The sequence below is a fragment of the Cebus imitator genome, unplaced genomic scaffold (genome assembly GCF_001604975.1).
Source record: "Cebus imitator isolate Cc_AM_T3 unplaced genomic scaffold, Cebus_imitator-1.0 Scaffold568, whole genome shotgun sequence".
Taxonomy (NCBI): Eukaryota; Metazoa; Chordata; class Mammalia; order Primates; family Cebidae; genus Cebus; species Cebus imitator.
Genome location: NW_016107883.1, coordinates 226,809 through 244,720, shown reverse-complemented (window position 1 = coordinate 244,720; position 17,912 = coordinate 226,809). Strand labels below are relative to the sequence as shown.

Sequence of the window (17,912 nt, the reverse complement as noted above, 5' to 3'; positions counted from 1 at the left end):
AAGCTGTCGAGCATCCTGTGCTGGTGGTTTCTAGCTGAGGAACCAGGTTCAAGTTACTGTTAGACAATAACAGCTCCAGAGACCCTGGTGGGCAGCGACTGGCCTGCACGTCTCCCCCATGTGCCTGGAGCCCAGCTGTGGCATGTGTGACAGTGATCCTTTCTATTGCTAAGAAACTTGAGGAACAGCTTTCTACCTTTTTACAGCTCCTTTTGGTGCCCTCAGCCCTAAGTGGTGTTGAATTCGGAAAGGCTGTCAAGTGTTGCAGTGGGTCCATCTACAGCTGGGAAGGGTCCTGGCCTAAAACTCCCTTAAGAAAACAAATTGGCAGCAACAGTACAATTAAAGCCATGTAAATAAGTGTGTCCCGCTCCTCCACTGTCCAGCTGCGTGGCCTTACTTCTCTGAGCCTCAGCTTCTCATTTGTGGGAATAGCATGGTGAAAGATAGTATCTGTTGCTAGCGCCGTGAGGAGCAGCACTGAGCACGTGCAGCAGCCTGAGGACAGCACCTGGCCAGCATGGAGTGCGCAAATGTGCTGCTGTGTGTTGGTGTGCGAGTGTGTGTGTGCCTGGCCAGTGTGAAGTGCACAAATGTGCTGCTGTGTGTGTCATTGTGCGAGTATGTGAGATCGAGTGTGTGCTTGGCTGGCAGGGAGTGTGCAAATGTGCTATTGTCTGTGTGTGTCAGTATGAGTGTGTGAGATTGTGTGTGCACCTGGCCAGCAGTGTGCAGATGTGCTGCTGTGTGTGTCAGTGTGCGAGTGTGCGAGATTGAGTGTGTGTGGAAGGAGACCAACCAATCGGAAATTACACCCAGGAGGCTGGGCCACTGACTGACTTTAGTGTCATCTATATTTGCTCTTTTTTTCCCCACAGTTTTAGAAAATGAACTTATTCACTTTTGTGAGTCCTAAAACTACTTTGAAAAGGAAAGGAAAAAAATAGTAAATTGCCCCTAAAATATTACTGTGGTTACCTCTAAGAAGTGAGAAGAAGGATATTTTTCATTTCTTTAGACATTTCTATAGATTTCATCTTCCTTCTTGCACACATATTAGTTTTAAATCAGCAAAAAAATAAGTTACATGGTTACAGCCATGGGTAAACCACAGGCACAGGAAAGCAGCTGACCTGGGTGCAGCAGGAATGGCTACCCTCCGCGCAGCAAGGCAGGTTGTCCCAGGCATAGCGGGATGGCTGTCCTGGAGATGGGCTGCACCATCCTCCTGGGGGCCCTCCAGTGGGAGTCACCTCATGGACTTTCCTGCCTCCTGGAGGTGCTCAGGCCCCAGCAAAGGAGCCCAGTGTGGAGCCCCAGCCCCACAGCCCGTTTCAGTGTCTGCTGTGTTGTGAACCTAAGCCACTGACCACAGGGCTTGACCTGCGGCTGTCCTCTCATTTCTAGAATACGAAAGCACAGAGCTTCTCTCTGAGGGTTAAAAGGATGCTGGTGGGTGTCAGGGGCTTAGCCTGGTGCCTGGCAGGTAGGTGGAGTGAATGTGAATTGTTTCTCTCCCCTGCCTGCTGGCACCTGAGCCCCAGGCCTGTCTGCTTTTGTTTTCTGCAGGCCCCGCAGGGTGGAGCCCGTCTGCTCCGGGCTGCAGGCCCAGATCCTCCAGTGCTACCGAGATCGCCTGCATGAGGTGCTTCTGTGCTCAGACCTGGTCAAGGCGTACCAGCGCTGCGTGAGTGCCGCCCACAAGGTAAGGCCTCATCTGCCTCCTGGGTTTCCAGGGGGCTGTGGGAGGTGGAGGAGGTACCTCTATATAGCATTGGAGATCTCTGCCTGCCTTTTCCTGCTAGAGCCAGATGCTCTACCTGGAGGTCTCTGCATTTGCCAAGGGAGGTATTCTTGGGTCTTCGCTTTCCTCAGTCACCTCCCGGTGCACACCAGCCTGCTTCCAGGAGTGCCTTGCACATCTGGCCCAGAGAGATGATCCCTGTGGTGTTTGCCCTGTTAGGCTGGACCTTCTTAGCCCTCAGCATTTAGGGGTGGGAGCATGGCAGAGGCCCGAGTGCTGAGTGGGGTTCCCAGCAAGGATAGGCCATCTGGAAGTGGAGTGGGAGCAGGTGCGGCCATCAGGAGCTGCCTGCAGCCACCACCCTGCCACTGATCTCAAGGGGCGTGCTGGCTCGGTCTTCCCGGTGTGTGGTCCCAGGTCTCCTCTGGTCACCCCCTACTCCAGTGGGCCTGCAGTGCGCTCCCAGCCAGCTTCTACTGTCTTCCTCCCCCAACCCCAGCTGCTCCTCTCTATCCTAGATAAATCCTTCCAGGTTCCACAGCGTCAGGCTGTTTCCCAGTTACACCTCACCCTTGCCCTACCCCAACAGGACGGCTCCCACTTTGGGGAGCGTCACTCACTCTCAGGGCACCTGGCTTAGGCTCCCTGAGGGAGCCTAAGGACCTGTCTGTGAAAATGTATGGGAGAAGCAGTAGGATGAGGTCTTTCTTCCCACAGAAAAGCCTCTTTGGCCTGAGTAGGAAACAGGCTGCTTTAGGTACTTGAGGTAGAAAAGGCTGAGGCCAGACACCCTCTGCTCTCCAGCCATGTCTGAGAGAGAATCTCTCCCACGGAACTGAGCGGGGTCCTGCAGCCCTGGGCCTATGAGAGCTTCCTTGGGCCAGGTCCCACTGACACCCATCTGCCAAGCTGATTGTTCCACCCTGGGCTGGTCACAGCCCCATCCAGCACCACCTGACCATGGCCAGAGCACAGCCCAGAGGTAGCTCCATACAGGCTGAGTGGATGCAGGGCCTCTGTCAGCCTTCCAAGAGAGGGAAGCCCTGGGTAGGACAGGCGGCCTCCTCCTCTGTCTCAGACCGTGGAAGGCTGCTTGCTCTGCTTCCACGTGGGCAGGAGGTGTGGGGGCACTGGGTAGGCTGGGCCGGACCAGGGCCCTTCACACCGACAAGATACTTAGCTCCCTACCCACTAACCCCCAGATCCTTCCCCACACCCTGTCAAGGGCAGCTCCAAGTCCAGTTAATCACACACCTAACTCTACTGAGGGATCTGCCGCAGCCTCATGGCTTCTTTGCAGGGCCCATCCTTCAGCGGCTAGCCCTAGACTCCATCCTCTCTCCACCTCTGTGGTAGTTTTCAGCCCCTTACTCAACACCCCCAAGAGTATTTCTTTAACAAACACACCTTACCAACATATCTTCTTTGCAACAAGGCAAAAATGTGATTACCAAGGAAGACAGATTACATTAAACTCCAATGTGTTGCCTGAGAGAGGCTCTGGGACACTGCCAGGCCTGGCTCCCTCCCTCCCAGCCCTACCACTGACATGACTAGCAAAATCCGGAGACTGAGCGACGGCAGCACCAGAGGCCTGTCGGGCTCCCTTGTGCTGCCTTGGCAGCGTGTGTGCCTTTGGGGACAGCATGTTCAACCTGAATCCCTCGGAGCCCCGGCACCCAGGCACTCAGGTGGCACCCTGTATGTGAGATGTGGCAAGTGCTGGAGAAACTCTCACCACCCTTCTCCAGGCTCCACCTCAGAAAGCTGCTGGCAGAGCCAGAGAGTGGGGAGTGAAGGGTCCCTAAGAGGAATTTGCTTCTGGGAGGGGCTGAGTGGCAGGGGTCAGAGGCCTACATGGTCAAGGACCTAGGGTGGGGCAGCACTGCTTCTCCCGTCAGGATCTAGCATCTGCCCTGGGGCTCCTTGGGCAGCTAGGTGATGCCTAGGCCCAGAGCCTGGCGCCTGCCCGTGTGTGAATGTACAGCGCATCTCAAATGAGGGCAGGGGCTTCGGGCTCTCCATAGCAGGGCCCTGACTGTGCAGACCCCGGCGTCCCAGCAGACTCCCGCTGAGCTGTGAAAAATCAGAGAACAGAGGGGATGCCTTGGTGAGGCAGAGCAGAGTTGTATACTGTTCTATACCCAAGGTGCTCGTCAGAAACACCGGACGGGGGCAGGGCTCCTGCCTTCTGAGCCAGGAGAGTTGAGGAATGGGAGCATGTGCTGGTGTCGTTATCATGTGGAGTGAGGGCCTGTCTCCAGCTGCTGGGGACTGTGCTGGGCTCTGGGGCACAGAGGTGAAGAGACTCAGTGCTGGGTCTCAAGGTGAGGAGGGAGACTGACTCACAGCTGCTCCCCAGGAAGTGGTTGCTGTCCCAGGGCAGTCTGCATGGAGCCTTGAGGGCATGGGCAGAGTGGGCCGTGACTGAACTCTGACCTGTTCTCTTTGTAGGGCTGAGGAGCAGACATCATTCCCTGTCTTGGCAGTGACTTGGAGCCCTGAAGAAGGGACCAATCATGGGACCACAGCCCACAGAGCCCTAGGCCACAACCACCGTGCCCTGCCACGTCCTACTGGGCCCTGAGCGGGGCTGCCATGTGTTTAGGAAACGAAGTATACGCTACAGTCTGAAAACAAATAAAGTAGACGCCTTTGTTTTCCGTTGTTGACTCACTGGCAGCCAGTCACTGCTGCCCACTCTGCATCCAGCCCTCTGCTGGACACCAGTGAAGCAGGGCCAAGGAAGATGGGCTGCTCCCCTCGGGGAGTCCCTGGCCTGGCAAGGGGGATGGCCTGGGAACCCCTAGTTACATTGCAGCAGTAGCAGGCCACCGGAGAAGCAGGGATGAGAAGGAAGTGGGAGTAAGCCTTTCTAGGGATGGCACAGAGGTAGAGCAGGCCAGCTTCCTGCTGGGCGAGGGGGCGGTGCTGCCTGCGCCCAGGGCGGAAGCTGACCAGACGAGGGCAGGGCAGGCCAGAGACCCGGCAGAGTGGACCCCAGGTATGAGGGCAGCAGGCAGTGGAGGAGAGCAAAGGTGAGCAAGGCAGGCAGGTGTCGTGGCAGGGCTGGAGTGCACCAGCCTGAGCTGGCACTGTCTCTGAGTGACGTTGCTCCGGCTCTCAGGTGGAGGGTGGTGCCAGTGAGACAGGACTCGGCGCTAGGGAGCATCACCAGTGTGGAGGGCCCTGCGCAGCTCAAGCCTAGGGAGGGTTAGTGGGGCTGACTGGCAGGACTGAATCTGACTGAGTGAAGATGTAGGTGACTTTGAAGTCTCTGACTTGAGTGTTGAGGGTTCTCCTAAAGTAAGGAATGCAGAGACTGAGGAGAGCAGATGACAAAGTGGGTTTGGGATATGCTCTGCTTGGTTGGTGTCCAAACATTGGCCTTCCAATCCTTGACCTTTGGCCGTGTACCACAGCCAAGGTGCCCTGACCACACTCAGCCTGCTCCATTCCAGCAGGAGAATTTTGGGATGGAGCTTGGGATCCTCTGACTGCTCTGCTGGTGACCTTGGGTTTCCTGATAGAGCCCTTGGGGAGTCCCCGTGCCATCTGGAGCTGAAAGCCTGTAGTCTTGACTCGGGCTTGGCAGTGCAAACTTCCCTGCTCATTCCCAGATTCTTACACTCAGAGCTCAAGGGGTGGGTTGGGGCTTGGGCGTGTCCTATTGGCTTAGCATACCACAGCCAGGCAGACAGCTCTAGGAGACGCCCTCTCTAGGAGTCCCAGGTCAGCCTGTGGAAACGCACAGGAGGCTTCATGCAGTGTGATCAGCGAGGAGGGGTGGGACGCACAGGGCACCCTGGCCTGAGCCCTTTGGGGAGGGGCCTACTAAGAGGAGGGGTGAGGGGTCACAGGTCCAGCCTATCCATCATGCTGTTGTCACTTCCTCAGAAGCCTTTGGCTTCCCGGGCTTTTTCCAACTTCAGATCTCACAGGGGTAACTTTCAGCTGTCCCTCTCTTCTCTAGACATCAGTTTAGGTGTTAGGGACGCATCTTGGGGTGGGAAACAGGGACTCCTAGGTACACAGACACCTGTGGGCTGGACGCTGCCTGAGCCTGTGCCAGCTTGCTCTGTCTGGGTAACAAACCACCCCCAGACCTTGTAGCTTAAAACAACGCCTGCTTTATGTGGCTCATGATTCTGCTGGGTGGAGCCTATGGCCCAGGCCCACTTGGGTCAGCCAACAGACCTGTGACTCTAAATGGCCTCCCGTGTCCAGTGGCCAATGGGGCCATGGTTTCCTCTAAATGGCCCCTCCTCCTCCAGGCAAGCTCGGGCTCCAGTCTCAGGCTCCAGTCTCAGGCTCCCGCACAGCCAGAGAGCCAGCCTCCAGGAGCAAACACTTCCTGATCCTCTGCCCACGGCCCCGGGTCCCTTCATTCTCTGGTAGCCAGTCTGGTCAGATTGCAGTTGGCCTGAGAGGAGTGAAAAGACCCCTTTGGCCTCTGAGCTCCACAAAGCCACCTCCTGCTTTGGGAATAGGGCCAGAACGAGGTTGGCGGTGGCAGTGGCAGGTAGCAGCAACAGCCCTTTCCTGCCTGGGCAGGGCCTGTGCAGAGGCGTCCAGGGACAGAGGCTGGCAGAGCAGCCTCATCAGATGGCACTGTTGCCCATCCATCACTGCATGGTTGACTCAGACCAGGAGCTGACAAAGGTTTGAAGGCCAAATGTGTGGGAGGTGTGGAGCAGGGGCCAGTAAAGCTCTCCAGGGACTTGTACAGAATCCAGGGCCCTTCCTGGAGGTCTCCCACTATCTCTGGCCCCTGGCTGCCTGGGCCTGCCTACCCCTCTCCCACCTCCCCATAGTGTCCTTAGCCCTGCCTAGGCTTCCCACACCCCCAAATCCACACATCTGTCCCCAGATCTTGCTGGATTTTCATAAACTTCCACTTGGTCCTGAAAATAAGACTCACACCAGACCCCTGGCCCGTCTGTCCACTTCTCACCTCCATGAATGGCTGCAGAGCTCATGGCCCTTGCCTGAGACTGTAGCCGCCTCCTTCTCCTCCTCCAGGCTCTGTGTGGGAGTTTCTGCTCTCCTTCCACATTACTCAAGGGTTAAGCCCTGTGTGAGCCCTCCTCCTGGGTGCCCACCCAGCCGCAACACAGGCCTCCAACCCAAAGGCAATACAGTGTGTGCACAGCCAGCCAGCTTCTCAAAACCAGCCTGATGTGGGCTCCCCTTGGCCACCCCTGTGGTCCCTGGTATAGGCAGGTAGGGAGTCATCTGGGGACCAGGGACTAGTGAATGAATGAGATATGAAGACCATCACCAGCTTCTTCATCGTCTCCAGGCCTGCCGGCATCTGCCTGGGATCCGGGCCTTGGCACCTCCCATAATGGATTCAGGTAGGAGGGGAGCCTGGTGCACACAGGAAAATCCACAGGCTCTGCAGACCTGGGGGCCTCAGTTTAAATCCTGACCCTGCCTCCTGTTGGGTGCCGAGAAAGTCGAGCAATTCCCTTAGGCCTGAGCCTCAGTTTTGTCTTTACAGAACAACTAAAGCAGTGTCCATTATTTGTAGGGAACACCTGTGGCCCTCTCTGCATCCACCCATCTTCTTTTAGAAATAGCTTTTCAAGTTTTCTGAAGAACCACTCTCCCCAGCTCTATCAATGATTCCTGTTTCCCCCCGCACCCCCACCACCTTCACCTCCACACAGGGAGAAGATTCTAGAGAGCAGAGCCAGCAGAGAGACACAACCAAGGGATGGAGAGACTGTGCCTGGTCATTGAGCACCTGGATCCAGCCAGACCTGAAGTCAACACAAGCTAGCAAGTTTCCCTTTTTGTTTGAACTGGGTTTTTGTCATTTGGAACAGGACTTCTTCATGAGAGAGCATTGATCTGGGAAGCAAATGATCTGCTGTCAGCGCCTGACTTCCCTTTCCTTTCAGCCAAGTTGAGGTGGCAGGTTTGACTCTTCCCAGTCTGGGGATGGAAGCACACTGACTCTCCACTCAGGGCAGCTCTAGAAGCTGTCCCAGGCCCAGTTACAGACTCTGCCATAGGGACCACGGGGTGAAACTCAGGAATGGACTTTGTAACTGGGGAGGAGCAGACGTGCTAGTGGCAAAGTCTGAGGCTCTGATGTTCAGGGAGATGGGGGAAGCTTTCTGGGATTTCTTCAACCAGACCAGTTGGAAGTGAGGCACCCATGCACATCTCACCTGGTGACCTATCCATCCTTAGGGGCCCAGCTCTGACTTCCACCCCTCTGTGCCCCCACCCATACCTGCACACCTTTAGGTAGAAGCTGGAGGCTCCTGTGAGTGAGTCCTTACAGCCTTCACCTGAGGAGATGGAGGCCAGGCCTGTGGGACTGTACTCCCCAAACTTCAGCACCCCTGAAGGACCAGGGCCTGTTCAACCACTTCTATTAGATTCTCTCTCCCTCATTGTTTTCTGGGGGCTTTGGGTTGGGGTGAGGGAGTGAGCTCCTGACTGTGCACATGACATTGTGCATTCCTTTCCTTGGCTCTCAGTGTCTGTGCAGGGCGACTGTGCGAATGTGTTTGCGTTGATATAAACCGTGTGTCCAGGTACACAAGTGTGTGTGTATGGGTCTGTATGCACATGTCCATCCTGCATGCAGATCCGTGTGTGCTCATATGTGAGTGCATGGTGTGCCAGCACACGTGTGCAAGTATGTGAATAGCTGTACGTGTACCTGTCCATCTGCATGTGTTCATGTCTGTGCATGTGTACTTGAGTTTGTGCACCGGCAGCCAGCTATGCCCAGCACCTTCGGTTGGTCACGAGCTCTTCCCAGCCTGGAGATCAGCTCATTTCTCGACTTCCTCAGAGCCAAATCTTTGCCTATCCCCTGCTGGAGACTGCGTGTGTGTCCCCAGAGCCATCTGTAACACTGCGTTCGAGTGTGAATGTGTGTGCTCATATGTGACCCTACATCTCAGTACCTCTGGCTGTGTGTGGTAGGTAGGAGGTCAGATCTGAGAGAGCAATGCAGAAGTGAGGGGTGTGTCGAGCAGGGTGTGAACCTGGAGGCGGATGCTGTGGGCTTGTGCCCCGGCTGAGTGACTGTTACTCAGGAGTATTAATACTCAGCCCACCGATGGCAGGGGCATTCCTAGTGATGATACTGTTTTTATCATTCAGGGTCTGACCAGGAAGACAGCACCCTTGCTATTGAGCAGGGGGAATTGAATGCAAGGGATTGGTCACAAAAGAGATGGAGGAGCTGGGAATCCAGATGGGATAGTGTGAGAGATGACTGAGACCAGCACCCGTAGGACCTCCCACCACCTGGGGCTGCAGAGACAGAGGGAAGAGGCAGGATCACCCAGTGGAAGCTGGTACCACCGGGGCCCCGCTCAGGGAAGCTGGGGCTTCTGAGGAGACATAGCAGCTGTGAGAGGCCTGCCTGTGGCGGAAGAGGTGGAAATTCCCTGACTTCATTCTGCTCTTAGCTGTAGTTAGTGCCTCCCGTGGCGGGAAGCTGGAGCCGAGGCAGCCGGGAGCTGCTGCTGGCCACCCTCTGCAGTAGAGTGGGTCTGAGAAAAAGGCCCAAGAAGTGCCTTAGTGGGACTGTGTGGGCTGTGTCAAGTGGGTGTGTGTGCCTGAACGTGTGCCTGTGCTCAGGTGGGCGTGCGAGATGTAGCTGGAATGGCAGGTGTGTGCATGTACCTGTGCACCTTTATTCCTTGTGTCAATAGACAGCCTGCAGAGAATAGTGCCGATAATCAAACTCAGCATTTATCAGACCTTTACCATGTGCCAGGTACTGTGCTGAACCCTTTATAAATACTTACTTCGTTAAGGTTTCACACGACCTTATGAAGTAGATACTGCTATTACTATCCTCATTTTATAAATGGGGAAACTGTTGCAGAGAGTGTGCATGACTTGCCCAAGATCACACAGTCTAAGAGGCCGGGTGGGGCGTTGGAGCGGCCTGGCTCCCGAGTCTTGTGCCAGTCCCAAACTGCTCCTGCTGTTGGATGCGGCCCTGGCTGTGTGCTGGCGGGGCTCTGACACCCAGAGTCTTACTCTGCTCAGCTCCAGGGATGCCGCTGAGGGGCCAGTCCTTTCCCCTCGCCTCTCAAGATGGGGAAGGAGGCCCCTGGCAAAAATGGCTGAAGCGTGTTCCTTACCACATCATTACTGGCCTGGAGAAGTCCAGTGATCCCAGGCCAGGATCCAAGCCAGGCACCACCAGCAAGGTGGCTGTGAGCCCTGGAACAACAGCCCAGGTGAGGTGGGAGAAACTGGTCCTGCCTCAGCCTCTCACTACCACTTCACCCTCCCATGGCACTGCTACCCCCGCAGGTCCAGATGTGGCTGGAGATGCCCAGAGTCAGGTGGCTGGGAGAGAGGAGGGAGCACACAGGAAGGTGCAGAGCGGTCACACTGGCGCTGCCATAGGAGGTGAATCACTGAGACCTCCTGGGAGGACTCACTGGGCGAAATGCATCAGAAGCCTTTCAGAGTGTGCAGACTCACAAAAACAAGCAGAACAAACCCCACAACATCCCTCTATTCAATATTTACAAGAGACATCACCTTAATTATGAGAGCACAATTTGATTGACAAGAAAGGAATAGAAAAAGATATACCTGCAAACTGTAAGAAAGCTGAAATGGTTGTATTAGTATCAGGCTGAGCAGACTGAGACAGGAAGCATTATAGGCAACAAAGGGGGGCATTTTGAATAACAGAAGGAACAGCTCACAGGAAGACTTAGCACCCCAAAATAAAACATGCATGCACCTAACACAGAGCTTCAAAATACAGGAAGCCAAACTGGCAGAATGGAAAAAGCAATAGCCCAATCGGAATCATCATTGGAGATCTGGGAATGTGCACACCGTTTGCACAGCAATTCCAGTTCTAAGAACCAATCCTAAGGAAGGAAGCATGTGTGCAGGTCCTGTGCCCTGGGTGCTGGTCCTGATGTCTGCTCACTGTCTTCTCCCTTTGTTCACAAACAGCCCTGGAGTGCCCACCCTGGAGCCAGAGCATTCAAGCCTTGAACCACTCCTAAACATCTAAGGCTGTTTTCTCATCTGTAAAGTGGGACAGGAATAGGCACTATCCCCTAAGGGAGCTTAATGCTCATGGAGTTGGGAATACCGGGTGAGTACACCCTCCAGGAAGGCCTTGGCTGCTGAGAGCCACTTCATTAACAGTCGTGCCCTTGGGGTCAGGGGCTTCATCCCTTGCCTGGTGATGGGGTGGGGTGTAAAGGGTGTCTTCACTGGGAGTGACTGGGAAGGGCGTCCCAACTCGGGAGGTAGCCCAGCCCACCCTCTGTCCACTGTCCCCCTTCACCACATGGGTGTGGACCCCAGCACCTCCTGAGAACCGCCCTGCAGGTTTGTCTCTGAGTTGGCTGCTCAGGGGACACAGGAAACTAACATCACTCTTCTCATTCTACCCTAGGTGCCCTCTAAGCAGCGGTGATGCTAGTCCATTTCCTCATGGGCTTAGGGTCTAGCAGGAAAGGTGACATTCGCCATCAATTTTGGTGAGGCCCCTAAGCTCAGGGCCTCAGGGCTTGGCCTAGGTCAGTGGTCCCCAGCCTTTTTGACACCAGGGACAAGTTTTGTAGAAGACGAATCTTGCATGGATGGGGTCAGGGGCAGTGGGGAATGGTTTCAGGATGAGACTGTTCCCCCTCAGGTCATTGGGCATGAGTTAGATTCTCATAAGGAGTATGCAACCTAGATCCCTCACGTGTGCAGTTTACAATAGGGTTTGCACTCCTGTGAGAATCTAATGTCACCGCTGATCTGGCAGGAGGAAGAGCCCAGGCTGGAATGCTCACCTCCCACCGCTCCCCTCCTGCCGTGCTGCCTAGTTCCTATCGGGTCAGAGGCTGGTACCGGTCCGAAGCCCGGGAGTTGGGAACCCCTGGACCAGGTGACATGAGGTTAGAGGGCTGAGTGGTACTAGCTGAGTGAAGGCACTGCTTTATTCATGCTTTATTCAGGAAGTGGGGATTCTTTTGTTTGTCTTTTAGAGACTGTATCTCTGTCATCCAGGCTGAACTGCAGTGGCTCCATCCTAGCTCACTGTAGACTTGACCTCCTGGGCTTAAGCGATCCTGTTACCTCATCCTCCCAAGTAGCTGGGACTACAAGTGTAGTGCCACTAGGATTTATAATAGTGTCAAAATACTGGAAGCAACCTAAATGCCCAACAATAGGGGGTGAAATAAATGTGTATACCTCCATAAGATAGCTCTAAAGCCTCTAAGAATGGGGATACTGAGTATATTCATACGGCACTCTCTCCAGTCCATTTCAAGAAGTAGCATGCACTGTACAAACTCATTCTTTGGATGCAAAAAAGAATCTCACCTATGGATATGTAAAAACATATAGATGCCCAGAGAAAAAGGTCAAGAGGGTTATACATTAAAATGTTACTGTGCTTTTCTCTGGGGATAGGATTATGGACGTTTTGGTTTTCGTTTTATAATTGGCTATATTTTCTGTTGTTCTAAGTTAATCTGAATTGTTTTTATTACCCCCAGGCTAGAAGCCTCCTGAATGTAAATGGTGGACATGGTCTTCCACAGTCTGGGCCTGTTGGACCGTGGCCAGGCCGGGGTCTGCTCTTCCAACACATCTGGGGTCTTCAGTGGGTGCTCCCTGGGCCCAGCTGTTCAGCCCCCAGGCCGAGCCTGGATCTCCTTGAGTAAGGTGTTTTCCCTGCCTACCAAGCAGGGAGAGGCGAGAGGATAAACTGTGTGGAGGAGGGGAAGGTGGAGGAGGGGCAAGGCGGAAGGCCCCTAAAGCCACGAGAGTGGCAGCTGCAGGAGGGATCTCCATTGCTTATTCACCTTTTGTGTTCATCTACTGAGGATGGAGCCTGAGCAACACAGCGGGAAAAGCCCTGTCCTCTGCAGCGTAGAGATCAGTGGGGGAGACAGACCGGATCAGAAATAGGTTCTGTAGGGTAGTACGCAATGGAGAAAAAGCAGAGGGAATGGGGCAGCCCGAAGCAGACTGGGAAAGGGGCTGCGGTTCCCTGCGTGCCTTGCCTCCCAGGAGACACACCCACACACAGGTGGGCCACCTCGTCCCCCAGCGCTGGGACCGGCACAGCCCAAACCAGGTTCTCCATAAGGAAAAACACTTCCCCCCTCATATGTGATAACCTGCCTCATTAAATTTAATGGGCTGGTTATTCCTGTTAAATAAACATCAACTAATTATGAAAAACATATTTGCCGAAGTTTGACTATGATATGGACGAACCAATTACATGGTTATTCAGCCTCAAAACACACTCAGTAATGAAGTGGGGTGCAGACCAGCAGCGGGAGGGATGGGGGATCGCTGGGGAGCCAGAGCTTCTCTCTACCCTTTCCCGGGCTGCAGAGCTCAGGGGGCCTCCAAATGTCAGCATGCCGGACAGAGGCTCTGTGTTGGTCTGTTGGTCACTCCCTCCTGCGCACATGACAGAACCCTCACTGAAACTGACTACCGCAAAGAATGTATGGGCTTCAAAAGTCCAGGAGTGAGCTTCAGGGGAGCTGCATCTAGAGGCTTAACCACAGTTACTGGGACCTGGACATTCTCCTCCCAGCCCAGCTCTATCCCCATGGTTCTGTTCCCCCCTTTCCATGTACCCGAGCTCCAGTGTAGCTTATTGGGGTCTTCTGCTGAGGGGCTCGCCAGGCCAAGATGAGGCAAGGTACCCCCTGTGTCTCCATGAGAAGCCCCAGTAATGCTCACCTTACAAGGAGAGTTTCTCTTTTCCTGAACTTCTAGCTCAGGGTTAAAGGCCAGATTAAAAAAAAATAACCCTAGCGCTAACAAAATCATATTAGAAAATCCTCCAGGGAGACCAGTAAGCATGCGGAAAAAAACTGTTCCACATCATCATGACTACCCAAAGAAATGCAAACTGAAAGCACCAAGAAGTGTTTCTACATCCAAGCACTGGCTGAGGTGAAAGGACAGGCCATACCCAGCGTGGGTGACAAGGAGCAACCCCCAGGGCTCACTGTGGCTGTGAGGAGTCTGAAAGGATGACAGTTGCTTCAGAAATGGCTTGGCAGTTCCTTATAAAGTTAAACACCCACCTACACTGTGATGCAGCAATCTTACTCCTGAGTTAATACCCAAGAGAATGAATATGTATGTCCTCTAAATAGTATGCACAAGAATGTTCATACAGCCTTACTCATCGTAGCCACAAGGCTAAAATAACCCAAGTGCCCATGGAAAGTAGAATGGTTAAGTTATAGTTTATTCATACGATGAAATACTACAGCACCACGAAAAAGAACACACTCAAGCTCCCTGTAGCAACATGGATGGATCTCTCAGACACCTCGTGGTGAGAGAGAGAGGCAGATACAGAAGAATTCATGGTTGTGTTAGCTTTCTACTGCCTGCTAAGTAATGACCACATACTTAGCTGCTTGCAGCAATGCATGTCCGTCCCCTCCTTTCCGTGGTCAGAGCTCTGGTGTAGCATAGCAGGGTCCAAGTCTGCCTCCAGACGTGGCCAACCTGGGCTCCTTTCTGCAGGTCAGGCTCCTAGTTCAAGCTCACCTGGTTATTGGCAGAATTCATTATGTTGCTGGAGGACCGAGGGGCCATCTTTTTGCTGACTGTCAGCTTAGCTAGAGGCCACCAGCCGTGCCCTGCCTGGAGACTTGCTCACAGACCCTCCATAGCCAGCAAAGGGATCTCTTATATGACCTGTATAACGTAATCATGAGAAGGGCATGCCTTCTCATTTGCCCAATCTATTGCTTAGAAGCAAGTCATGCGCTTAAGGTGGGAGGGATTATAGAGATGTGACTCACAGAGGACCCAGGGTAAGTCTGCCATGGTACTGGATGTGTCTGTTTATATGAAGTTCAAAGACAGGCAAACTAACCCATGGTGAAGGAGTCTGGATAGGGATTCTCTGGGGAGCGAGGGGTGGGGTCAGAAGGAACCTTTGTTTTGTGGAGATTACAAATGTATTTGTGTAGAAGTGTAAAGATGCATTCATTGAGCTGTGTGCGTAAGCATTGGGCACTTCATTGTATATAAAGGAAATAAGGAGGGAGGAAGAAGGGAAAGGGGAGGAGAGAGATCTATCTGAAGGTAGCTCTTAGTTTGTATCTTTTTTGCAAGCAGAGAGGCAGGATGTCCCTCTGTCTCTGCATGTTGGACACAGTGTATGCGTCTCTTCAAGGACACAGGAGATACCCATATCAGTTTTTGCTCTGGTGAACTGGGGGCAGGTGTGGAGGGAGGCCAACTTCATTGTATCCTTTTATGCATTTCTTGGATTTTTTTTTTTTACCATGAGCATATATTTTAATAATTAAAACATCTTTTTTTTTTTTTTTTTAAGCCAGACAACTTGAAGGGTAAAGGGTACTGGGGAGGCGGTGACTGTGATATCAGGGCAGTTGCTCCCAGACCATCCGCACCTTACAGTGTGAAGTTGAGAGGTGAGTGCAGCTGTGAGGGGAGACTTTTAGCCTCTCTTCCCGGTTGGGGAAAGCCTCTTGTATTTTCCTACTGGTGGCTGCAGCAAAGGGTCAGGTAGGGACACCACACCTGGGAATGCATGCAGAGGAAGATGAAACCAAGAAATTGATGCCTGGTGACATTATGGGAGCCCCTGGATTCAGCCTTGCCTGAAGCCATATGTTCTGTGCTTTTCAGGGAAGCACATCAGTGAATGTCCCTTGGGATGAAGCAAAGCTGGGCTTCAGCCAGCTTCCTCCGGTGCTGTTCTTTCCGTGGTTTATGTCCAGTGTCTACTCTGATTGGCTGTTAAACATATACATATTTTTCAGTTTTTAAAGATGGAGTCACACTGTGTTGCCCAGGCTGGAGTCAACCTCCTGGGCTCAAGTGATCCTCCCACCTTGGTCTCCCAAGTAGCTGGGACTGTAGTTGGACACCACTGTGCCTGGCTTTGGCTGTTAAATATTTTAAATGTAATTTTGGTGTTTGCTCCTTGAACCCCAAAACTTCTGCCATCTGGATGGGGTCTCCAGGCCGTGGAGCTTGGAGTCGGATGCTGTGTGTTCAAATCCAGCCCCTCCCTTGCTGCTGTGCTACCCCTCCTCCCTAGGCCCGTGTCCCTGGGGCTGGTACCTGGCATAGCAAGTGCTCAGGAAGGGAGGGCAGCCCTGCCAGCCTGGGCTTCTGAGGGCACAGGAGAACTGGGCTGGTACTGTCTGCGCATTTTCTGTGGAGTGCAGACCATGTTGGCAACACCGGGAACTCGGGACACCTCTGCTTCTGACGCAGGCCCATGACTGGGGGGTGACGCCCCATGGTGAGCTGCAGCTGCTCCCAACCCAGGCTGGGTGGGCGGGTGCTTCAGGGCAGGCTTCCCAGAAGAGGAGGAGCCTGTGCGGGGGTTGGAGGAAGGTCAGAAGGGTGACCTCGGGGGAAATAAGTTGTTCCCTCTGTCTCCAAAACAGAGGAGCAGAATAAGCATCATGTGCAAAGCTCGTGGTGAACTAGGAAAGCACAAAGCTCATCCCCCCACACTCCGACAGAGCATGGGGGTGGGGCAGGAAGAGAGGCTGGCTCAGGGAGGGCGCCTCTTTACTTCCTCCCAGGTCCTCTGTGGCTCGGTCAGAGGTTGTCCAGAGCAGTTGGCGAGTGTGCCCCTGGGGCCTGTCACTTCTTCATGCCTTTGTTTCCTCATCCAAGTAAAGGGAGCAGTCACGGCCCCTCCCAGCCCCCATTGTGATGTGGAATGAGATGCCTCCGGGAACCTGGCATAGGGCTGGCCCTTAACATATCTTTGCTCTGGTTCTTACAGAGACCTCAGAGCCATGTGATTTGTCATGTGGTCCCAAAAAGGCACCAAGGGATGATGTCAGGAGGGGACCCAATGGTTGCTGCCTTCAAACCCTGTATTTTTTCACATGAGCCCCCAGCTGCTATAGTGGCATTCCCCACCGGGCCAGGGTTGCCCCAGAGGGCTGAGGCAGAGGACGGCACCGTGGTTAGAAAAGATGTCTGAACCACCCATGCACCAACCCATCAATAGCACAGGCAGTACAGGCACGCTTGGGGCTGGGGGCGGATAGGGGACTCCCAGTGAGCTCTCCGTGGCTAGGGCTGGAATCCAAGGCTGGCAGCTCAAGGCCCTGGAGGCCAGCCTGCTTCTGGCCAGGTGACAGATTGTGTTTTCCAAAGACTGCCTCCTCTGCCCAACCGTCCTACAAGGCTTTGCAATGCACAGTGGACCTGACACCCCTGCCAGAGGTGGGGGCCATGCTCTGTTCCCTGGAGAACCATGGGGCTTGTCACCAATCTGCCTGATTCAGTGTGGCCCAGTGGTGGTACCCTCCAAGCTTCTGAGCCCCAGACCCCTGCTTCTCTTCCTCTGCCCTCCCTCTCCCTGCCCCGCTTGATGGGAGCTCTACATGGACACTAAGAAGGCCAGCTGCCCTGAAACTACCATGCTGGAGAGGCCGTGGAGAGGCTCCACAGAGCTAGACAGAGCTGCCAAAGAGCCCTGCCCCAGGGGAGTCTTGCCAGACAGGTAGGTGAGGAGCTGCAACCTATGCAAGTCCTAGCTAAGGTCTTGGATACTGGGACAGAGACCAGCCTTTCCCCCTGTCCTCTCTGAATTCCCCGCAGAGATCACAAGAGAGAAAAGCAGCTGCTGGCTGAAGCCACTACATTTTAGGGTGACTTGTGATGCTGCAGCAGCTGATAGCTACTGCACCCCCACAGCCCCTGATGGATGCTCTGCCTGGCACTGGGCTCTGTGTCCCTGAGAAGATGGACTCCCTGGCTTACAGAGCTGCCATCTGAGGGGCTGGATGATAAGCAGCTGAATGGACCAGAGACTGTCAGGTGGGGGAATGGGATTGGGGTGAATTTTCCATCAGGAAATTGGGGACTCCTCTGAAGAGGGGATATAAGCTCTGAGGCCTGGAGGAGGAGGAGACGGCTCTGGGAACAGAGGCCAGGCAGCCCAGCCCAGGATTGCTGTGATGGCCTCTGTCCGGTATGGCCCCCAGAGGCCCGCTGGCCTGTGAGCTCTGTGGGGGCATACAGGGGGCTGGTTCTGCCCAAGAGGAAATACCAGCAGTGGAGCTGGGGCTGATATAAGAGCAATAGCCAAGGTATTTTTTTTAACTTTTTATGTTGAAATAATGATAATCTGTAACAATTACAGAGTCACAGGAAGTTGGAAAGATAGTAG

General features: G+C 54.0%; 1 long non-coding RNA gene across 1 annotated transcript in view; it reads left to right on the top strand.

Annotated features, from left to right (window-relative positions):
• The window catches only part of LOC108294207, a 104,611-nt gene extending 100,200 nt beyond the window's left edge, over positions 1 to 4,411 (top strand). Inside the window, exons 3-4 of the long non-coding RNA XR_001820953.2 lie at positions 1,570 to 1,705; positions 4,199 to 4,411. This is a non-coding gene — a long non-coding RNA (uncharacterized LOC108294207). The remainder of the gene's footprint in view (positions 1 to 1,569; positions 1,706 to 4,198) is intronic.
• The last annotated feature ends 13,501 nt before the right edge of the window (positions 4,412 to 17,912 follow it).